The 10464-nt window shown below is 41.5% G+C and overlaps 1 protein-coding gene across 8 annotated transcripts in view; it reads right to left on the reverse strand.

Annotated features, from left to right (window-relative positions):
* The window catches only part of ELAVL4 (ELAV like RNA binding protein 4), a 143520-nt gene that overhangs the window by 39100 nt on the left and 93956 nt on the right, over positions 1-10464 (reverse strand). The gene's annotated exons all lie outside the window — the stretch shown is intronic.

Below are 10464 nucleotides of genomic sequence, written 5' to 3' on the forward strand. Positions count from 1 at the left end.
ATAGACCGGAATCCAAAATCTAATATTAAAGTGCAAGTAGGATCTGTGGCATTGTAATTTGATCAGCTTGAGCATTAATAACAGTTACACACTGATGTCTGAGAGAGGTAATCAGCTTTTGTTGAGATGTACGCAGATAACTGAGCAAAACATTTGGAAGGCAGACTAGAAAGCAAAGCTAGCTTATCACAGGGGTTTTAGTATTTACTTTGCCCTCAGAAATCCCCTGCCTGCAATATTCTATCTTCCAGGTGACCACAGTAATAGCCTGAATTGGTAGAGCACTTTAACGACTTACTGACACATCAGCAGTTCATCTGATGTCACAACACACAGTAAGGTGGAAAGAGCCAGTGTTATCCCCATTTTATGCACAACAACCTGAGGCACCCAACGGCTTGATCCACTGCAAGCCCCAGAGCTAGAGCTAGAACGAGAACTTGGTGGATCTTTCCATTTCTTCATGTTGCCACTCATAAAAGTGGCCTGATTTTTAAAACAATCTCAGAAACCATCCTGACATTTTCAAATATTGAACTAAAGGCTTTAATTTACAATCTTCCAGAACCACTAAAACTGCGTTAGTAAAGTGCATTATTACTGTAGCTATTTCTGAGGCTTACTGGGATACATCCTACACAGCCACGTTCACAACTCAGGATGAAATAGCAGAATGCAGGGAACCCTCTCTGTGAAGGACTCCTATCCCAATTGGCAGCAGCATGTGGTCAGACAGACACAGGTACACAGACAGCTTGGCCACCTGCCAACTGTGTGACTTCAGGTCAGTCATTTTAAACTCCATGAGCCTTGGTTTCCTCATCTGAAGAATGGGGTCACCATTACCTCTTGGGGACAAGGTCAGGATTAAATGAGATAACAAACATAAAGTGACCGGCTTCTAGCAGTACTTAATAAATCTGAGTTCCCATTCCATCCTCCTGCCTTCTCCTACTTGGTCCTTGGAATTACATACTGGGGACTGAACCAGGACAGAAATCCACTTTCCCACTCCTCTCCACTCCTCTTCTTTTGTCTGTTTGTTGGCCCAGTGGTAGAACACTTAGAAAAGGGAAGGAGTTATGGGATAGAAGGGGCCCCTCACATTTACAGGTTGTTTTAGTTTACAAGTGTCTTTATCTGTCATCTGGTTTGAGCTCACAAGTACTATCCAAAGAAGGTAGGGTAAGGATTTATCTTTTTACTGTATATTGAGAAAATGGAGGTCCAAGTGAATACAGTGACTTATGCAAGGCCATGCCTACATCAATTAAGTGTGTGTGTGTGGAGGAGGGGGGTTGTGGTGTATAGGACTTTGACTGATATCTGTCTCACTTCTGGTTAGTCCAATGCACTGCATCTGGTATTTTTGACCAGGAAGTTTGTGTGTGTGTGTGTGTGTGTGTGTGTGTGTGTTGGGGAGTGTAGAGCTCTTGGGTAGTGCTCATTTCTTTTGTACTTAAAGGGTGGCCTGTCTCATTGGGAAGGCTCCACTGACTGGTGAGGGGCACTGGGAAGAGAAAAGGCAGCTGAGGACTAGTTGCAGTTTCCAGGGTCAGGACCAGGAAGTGAGAGTGACATTCGTTTTTTCCTCTTTCTTGTCCAGCTCAGGGTCCCGGACAATGGGGAACCTGCCAGGATTCAGTGTAGGAACCCTCACCAGGGAGATGGAAGCAGAGGACTGACGTTCCTGTGTGCCCAACCTTGGGAGTGAGGGGGAGGGGGAAGACTGCGGAGACTCAGAAGCCACCAAGACCTCAGTCCAGGGCAGCAGGCAAAGAATCTCGCTTCAGGACGCCTCCTTTGGCACACGGTCTACACCCTATGTTAATGAAAACAGGGGCTCCACTCAGGCAGCTTCTCTGCGTGGCTGCCTGCTCTGGCCGTAAAAAACAGGTCGATCAATCCAACATGGATTTAATTTGAAAAAAGGAAAACTCTATGTATGTGATTTCAGGCTTCATATCCTATCCTGTAGTAGAGCTGGCAATGGGCTCCACGATCAGAGGCTCTAGTGAGTGTGGTGGGAAGGGGAGCAGCGCTGAGATCCTGGTTACCATTTGGGAAGGGGATCAAGGTTGTCACCATCCATATTTCCTTGACATAAAGAAAACACAGATTAGGGGGCCAGGTGGTCTGTTACTTCTCAGACAAGTCACCTAGTGACATATAATTTACAAATTTTCTCTCTGGTCTCCTTTTACCATTCTACACCCATTTCCCTTCTACCTTGTTTTTTAAAAAAATCTATGGCTATTTTAATTTTAGCTCTTTTCCATCTCATAAGCCAATTCAAATCCTTTTTGGATCAAATGGCATATAAATAAATAAGGAGGCAGGACAGGAAACAAGCCAAGAAAATAAAAAAGAGAGGAAGAAAAAGAAAGGAAAATAAGAAGCCAAATGTTTTCTTCTTTGGGGTGCACTGGCCTTATCTGTAAAGTAAGTATAGACATTGCCTATATTGGCTACTTTAATAGGGTCAGAGGAGGTACTGAATATAAAAATCTTTGAAAATAAACATGAAAGGCAAATATCAGGGATTATTAAGTATATATTTTATGCTCATACTACCAATAAAATGATTTAATCTGATTTAAGACGTTTGTGATGAGAAATTCTATTAGCAGCCATAGGAGTTAGGGTAATTACCCTAATTAGCTGCATCCACTTAGTGTAAATGGTGACTTGTTCCACCAGACATCCAACCACAAAACAAGGGCCAAGCAGAAAACCAAACTTATAAATCAGCAAGAAATTGAAGTAGGTGGAAAGAGAGTCACTCAGAGAACATGGCCCTGACCTCAGCAAGAAAAACAATGATTCTCAAATCACAGACACCATGGGAAGTCTGCAAGTTGTCCACCTCCTGTGTTAGGTCAGGTTATTTATTAGCAAAGTAGAAGGAACACACTTCGGAGTCTGACAGACTTGGGTTCAAATCATAGCTCCAGAACTTATTAGCTATGGCCTTGGATAAATTACTTAAACTCTCTGAACTTATTTCATAAACACAAAGGGGGTACTAACAGAGTAGTTCTGACTATTCTATTCATTATTCCTTGAAGATATCTCTGAAACTTGGCTCAGCTGTGTACTGGTCTGTGTATACAGACTACGATGCACTCTCTACCAAGTTCAAGGCTTGCTCCTATTTGATACTTGCTCTGAGAACCCCAGCCCACAGTGATCTTTTTATCCTTTGAACACCCATAGCTGATGTTTTCTTCATCTTCATTCAGCAGAGGCAGGTAAGGTAATAGAAGGACCATAGGTTTTGCACTCTCCAGCTAACGGACTCTAAGCCTTGGCTTTCTTATCTGTAAAATGGGGACAATACCACTGACCGTGCAAAACTGGTACAAAGCTTCAATGAGATAACATATACGGCATGCCTGGCACTGTAGCTGACACACAGTAGGCAAACCTCCAACTTCATTGTTCTGTTATGCATCCTTTTGTGCTATCATTCCAATGAAATTAACAGCTAGGGCCAGGAAAGGTGAGTTTGGGCTTTGGTGAAAAACAAAACAACCCCACCGCCCCCCCCTCCTCCCCACAAAACAGCAAGGTGGCACCACCTTTACACATCATAAGCAGGCTCCCAGCCCCTCCCAGACCTGCAGGCTGCTGTAGGGTCCTGTGATTTGTCCTGCCTCCCCCACTCACTGGCCCTGCTAGCAGCAACATGTGGGCACAAACTATGTCTTACCCTCTTAAGCTTCCTCACAGAACCTGATACAGAATTTAAGAGAAGAGAAGGAAAGGAAATAACATTTATTTGGCCTGAGGGAGCAGACACTAAATAAATATAATTGGCCGATTGAAAATGTTTTACAAATGTAAAAGCCTTATACAAATATATGGCCTCCATCTGAATTTTATCTTCTTTCCAAACTAGAAATATCTTCTCCCATCAAAGCTCAATTTGGGGCCGTAGAAAAAACAAAAATGCAACTTAAAAAGATCTTTAGTTCTGACAAGGAATAAAAGACAGATAACAGAGTTCATCAGTTAAGAGCAGTAAGGGAAATGTGGAATGGGGGCAGGGTGGAGGCAGAGTGAAAAAAGAAATCACCACTACCACAGCTCACAGAAGACAAGAAAAAAATGAATTTCCCATTAACACATTTCAGAAAGCACTTTCCTCCTACCCTGAAGCTGACGAATTACATTTTTAGATAATGTGTGGAAATTTCAGTTTGACATTACCTTTCTGCTTAGTTCCTAGTCTCAATCAACCAGGTCATTTTACAGAGAAGGGGAAAGTGAGTAAGTGAGTGTGTGTGTGGCGGGTGTGCTTATGTGTTGGGGGAAGGAGGGGTGGTTAGTGAACAAGGAATTGGTCTTATGAACCAAACAGTCAGCTAAAGTACGGAAATAGAAAATCCTTAAAATACCCAGTCCTGATTCACATCCTAGGTAAAAATCCTTTGAGACATCTCTCTTGGGATGTGAGAATATTTTCCTACGGGTTATCTGAGTTCAGAAGCAGGGCAGAACCCTCTGATTTGGAAGGGAAGATGAAGGGAAAGATAGCCAGGGGGCAAAAGGAAAGCATACCTGGTCTATAATCCTGCCTATTGCCGTCCTGGGGAAAGAAATGTGTCGAAAGAAACAGATTGTGCCTGCACAAACTCTAAACCTCAAAGCTCCACTCAATTGCCAACCTGTCCTAATTAGAAAGGATGGGAGGTCTCTGATTGCCCTTGATGGGTGTGTAAGAGGCACAATGATTATATGGCTTACTGTCTGCACTTAACGTTCTGACGTTCTCTAAGTTCCCCTTAATAAAGCAGACCCTTATTCTCCTGTTCTGTAACTGCATTAGTTTGCCAAATCTTCTCCATACCTAAAAATTTTCCATTCACCTCCAATAATAATCAACCCCCTCCCCAAGTCAACAACTCAAAATTCTTTTATTCTACTTTGTGGAATATGTATAAAATGACTGCAGGGAGGTGATAAATAAAATAACAGATGCAAATCTGCCTGATTTTCCTCAGAATTCAAGAGGCACATTGTACTGTACCAAGTACATTTTCAAAATCAGCAGCAAAATATGCTGGTAAATGCTACTATTTCCTCTACTCTTCCCATCGTTAACAAATATCCCTCTGATATGCATGTAGAAAAGTTCGTTTAGCTAATCGATATCTTGGGATTTTCTTGGATATGCACAATTGAGGCCGGGTTTTAAGTATGCTTAAACTTAAGGCAGCATCCATTTCAATACGGCGCTTGCAAGATAAAAAAAAGGAGAACACAGTGAGGGGTATTTTGTGAAGAGAGAATCTGAAGGTAAAAACCACTCCAAGTCTATGCTTCCTTGTTCAGGTAAGCAGCAACCTGCTTAATTTAAAAACACTGGCATTAGTGAGAGAGTGGCATGGACATATATACACTACCAAATGTAAAATAGATAGCTAGTGGGAAGCAGCTTCATAGCACAGGGAGATCAGCTCGGTGCTTTGTGACCACCTAGAGGGGTGGGATCAGGAGGGTGGGAGGGAGGCTCAAGAGGGAGGAGATATGGGGATATATGTATACGTATTGCTGATTCACTTCGTTATACAGCAGAAACTAACACACCATTAGAAAGCAATTATACTCCAATAAAGATGTTAAAAAAAAAGGAAAAAAAAAGAAAAACACTGGCATTTATTTAATTCAATGCATAGCATGCTATTTTCCAAAACAAAAGATTTTGAATTCTAATTATATTTTCCCTGTACTAAAAGTTCATTCCCTAGGCAATATAAGCTGAATTGGTTTGTGAAGGGGAGATGTCAGTTTAGTATTTTCAGGGAAACTGCCAGAAATAAACTATAATGGGATAACTCACAATTAGTCAGACAGCCAAGAGTTTAAGTCCCAGCTCCCCTACTTGGGAGCTAAGTCACCTTGGGCAAATGACTCAATTGCTCCTAAGTCCGAGTTTCTTTGACTGTAAAATGACTGTCTTGTGGATTACGGGAAACTCCATTTATTGATCTCAGCACAATGCTTAGCACATAGTAAGTACTCAATAAACATTGGCTATGATTATGAATCTCCAAGAAGTCCCAATTTACTATTTAAATGAGCAACTATATGTAAAGCTTTTAATATAGTGCCCAGAACACACAGAAGGCACACAAAAACATACAAAAGCTGCTGCTATTATTTTTATTCATCTTTGCTGGGTGCTGTCAGAAATTATACTAATAAAACTTACCCTAGGGCTGAATTCACATTTCAGGAGTGAATTCAAAGCGCTTTCATATTTTAGGATTTTTTTCAGAGCCTTTTATTGTTTATAAAGTTATCTTAGAAGGAAAACAATTAAGTTCTCATAGTGTCCCTATTAGTCGTTCCTTGTAAGTATATGAGGTAACATGAGGTAACCCACAACCCTCACTCTCCTCTCCCTCTTTAACCCAAGGGACTGTATCCCATGTAATGCCTCTTGGCCTTGATGCTCTAACAGACACAGCCCCCTGCCCAAGCCCCCCACTGCTGTAGTCCACACTCCACATCTTACCTCCTGAGAGGGACATACAGGATTATTAGCACTTTCACAAATCCGAGAAAGGCGAGAAGCTACCCAAGGTCACTGAATCAAAACTGAGATGGTTCCTTTAATTAGAGATGTGATTCTACATACAAAGCCTGTGGCAAAGAATTCACCCTGATGTCTCCAGTAGCGAAGCATCTTTTTTGCCTTATTCTGCTCTTTCCACTAAATGTTAATATTAATTAAGCCAAAGATGTGTTATGAAGGAAGAAATGAAGAGATGGATTAGAGGTGGGGTTTAGGAAATGTTGTCTTTGTCCTTTGGGGTGCAACTCTAACTGTCTTGATGTTTTTGTATGCTTAGCTTCACTTGGCAATGCTGCTTCAATATAAGACTACCGCTTCCAAAGAGGCACGTCCCGGCTCTACTTCCTTTGTCCAAAGCACAGAGGAATAAAAAAGGCTTTTGTTCTTAGACTGGAATTTTAGCTCCATTCCTTTGCTTTTCTTCCCTCTACCTAAATCCTAACCCCATCTTTCAACCACCGCCGCCCCACTCCGGCCAATAGCTCCAGCTAACACAGACTTCACCCTTTCTCAGCCATCCACAGCCCGCATAATCTATTCCATATAGCGGTCACTCCATATATTCAGTTTTATAATCGATAGTGTTCAGTTTGGACCACCTTGTCCTCAAAACCCCCGCTTCAGAGCTCTCACTTGCCTGAAATGGACAGAAAACTCCTCTTAAAAACTGCATTGTATGGGCACATGGAGAGTGACATCAAGTAAAAATATAATTCTTTTTTTTTATCTCTATGATGCAAATAATCACACAATCTAGACAGGCAGATCAAAACTATTTGTTGTTGTACACTAATTTATTTCTGGTGATTTTTCTTTGTTACTTTTCCCCATGCTTTCTCTATTCCTTTTGGAGAGAAGTGATAACAAGAGAGACAAATATAAAAATGCAATTTAGCATTCCAGCTGTTCTGGCTTTAAGACATACCCTGAGCCGCCTAACTCTATCCTGGTTCAGCCGTATGTTTCCTCCCCTAAAATACTGATCATCTAGGAACCTGGATTCAGAAATGCAATCTCAAAGCTTGAAAAGCAAAAAGGCAACAAAATAAAAAAAATAATAATATGAAACTAATTCAATTATCTGCAGTCCACGGGAATAACAGAATTTTAACCAGGGGTTTGGTGTTCTTTGCCTGAGTTCCTCAGTTGCATAAATCATTGTGGGCCACATGCCACTTTCCTTCCTCTCCAGCAGCAGAGGCTGCAGGTGGATGGAGGAGAGAAATAAAGGACATACCTTCCAGAGCCTCCTTGTGTTCACAGCTGCACACAAAAGCGACTTGGGACACACGTTTTCTCTCCCTGGTACCTAGATTATCCTGATAAGCAGCCTTTCCCAGTTGGAAAAAGAAAATCTAGTATCTCTGAGAAGATATTAACAGAGATGTCCAAAAGCACTGTGAGGGAATCTTAAACCTGGCACTTTCAGTAAATTTGGGTCTCCACTGAAGGTGGAGTTATATCCCCAGAGGATGATAAATATTGTTATCTTTGCCTCCCGTTATACACAGGAGTATTGTTTTAAGCCATGGTGCATCAGGTGCATTAGGTGCAGAGCACGGCCAGCAACTGGTACTCAGAGGAACCCAGTGTTTCATTGGGTTGTGGGGTGAGGGTTAGCAGGGATCTTCAGGTACCACAGGCAGGGGCACCCTGCACATGCTTCCACATAAGATCACGCTTTTGGAAATTGGGGGTGAATCCCGGTTCTACCACCTGCTAATAGCTGTGCTGTCTGGGGAAGTTACTTAACCTCACTAAGCTTCCGTGTTTTCATCTAAGAAAATGTAGGCTGTTTTTAATGTTAAGTGAAATAAGGTATGTTCAGTGCCTAGCAAGTACCTGGCATAGCGTAAGTACTTGACAAATAATAACAAGTATGTCCTCAGTACCACAACACTTAAGTCCATGCCCAAATTCAAACGGAGAATTCGTTGACAACCCATAGCCAGGAGTGAAGCCAGCCTACTGGCAACACCATTAACAGTTTCTCTTTCCCCCCCTTCCTTCCTTCCTTCCTTCCCTTCTTCCTTCCTCCCTTCCTTCCTTCTTTCCTTCCTTCTTTCTCTCTCCCTCCCCCCACCACCACCTCGCCCCCTCTCTTACTCTCTCTCTCAATTTTAGAAGCCAGAACCTTCTAAGGGAATCTATTACATTCTCTTAGGGAGTGGTTTAGGCTGGAAAATCTTAATCTTGAATTCTTATCTCTTTGCCACTTCCCACCCCCCAAATCCTCCCACTGGATATTTAGAACTCCTTGTAAACTTCACAGGATCAAGATGCATTGAGATCTGTAGGAGGTGTTGGAGGAAAAGGGGGACTGGGGATGTTAAAAATCAGGGCAACAAAAATACCGATGATGTCATTTACCCTGACTTCTGAACCACTAGCAGCAGCCTTTTAACTTGGCTGGTGTGAAACCTCACCTCTCCCAGCCTGCGTTATCACTTAACCCCAAATGCAGGCCTCAGAGCGTCTTCCATCAGAGAGATCCCCACTCCTTCCCCGCCTCCCTACAGCCCTATCTCTCCCTCCTTCTCTGACTTTTAGCGTAGCCAATTAAACCTGAACAACGGGTGGATGGAGGAAATATGCTGCATCTATGGAATGGTACAGCAGGGACCAGTTTCACTGTTAATTTAAAATGCTAGAATTAATTAGGTAGTGTAAATGAAGAATTTAATAAGCACTCTTTACAACCACAAGTTCTACTTTTATTAAACACTGCTACCAAATGAGGGCAAATATCTCTGGTCCCTCTATATTTCCCTGCCTCATTCCCATAAGTTCTCTGCAAATAAAAATTTTTTCCCCCCTGAATTTAAAAAAATGCATAATTATAAATTTATGCCTGCATTGTATTTCTGCTTTCAACCCGTAAGCTTCTTCTTTAAGCTCAGATGCTACTGAATGTCTCTGCTTGTGCTGGAGAGGGTGCTAAACAAACCAAAGTTGACAATTTTGGTTTTGTATACCAAATTAAAGGCTGTCTTCGAAGCTGTCACTCTTATTCAAATACACTCAGTGAACTACCAAATTAGCATTCTTTCAGTAAAGGAATCTGCTTGTTTAAACATGTGTCTTTAGAAAACAAGGAACAACACCACCAATCAGTACTTCTCAAAAATCTTGCTATAGTTCTAAAGGAACTCTTTTGAAAAGGTGATTAATAATATTCACTAATATAGCTGGCAGAGTCCCTATTTAGAAGGTAAGGCTACACCAAAAATACATTTTCTATACAGGAGTGGGAGGAAGAATCATACGGTTAACTGGTTTTAATTTGGTTTGGATTATCATCCTATTATATAAAGATTCTTCAGGAATCTAAACATTGGCTTTCTGAGAGCACAGGCAGTTCTGTCAAAGGATGGATGATCCAGGGCTCTGGGATAAGAACACCAAAGCCCTGGCCCATTTGGAGACCTTGATAAAATTTCTCTGTTCTAGCCTTTCTCCTTGAAACATACTAACTGTACCTGTAATAATACCACCCTCCCCCATTACTGAGAGACTGCTATGCAATAGGTATTGTGCTAGGCAGTATATACCCAGTCTCGCATTTAATCCTCACAATAAGCCCTTTGAGATAAGTATTCTTTTCCAATTTTACCGAAGAGGAAATTATGTTTAGAGGGTTATGTGACTTACATTTTCGACAGTTATTTTAGCTTTATGATTTTGCAAAATACTTAATATAAATGGGGGACAAATTAACAAGTGAATTAGAAGAACTGGAGAATATATATAGCTACACGCACATAAGTACACTGGATTCTCTGATTTAAAAATCAAGATAATGTATCTCTGTATTTGAGAGTTTCCTTTTTCTTCTATAGGTCAGCTGCTCTTCAATTAAACTGCCCACAGAGAGGGAAACA

This window comes from Balaenoptera borealis (assembly GCF_965194805.1).
Source record: "Balaenoptera borealis genome assembly, chromosome: 1".
NCBI classification, from domain to species: domain Eukaryota; kingdom Metazoa; phylum Chordata; class Mammalia; order Artiodactyla; family Balaenopteridae; genus Balaenoptera; species Balaenoptera borealis.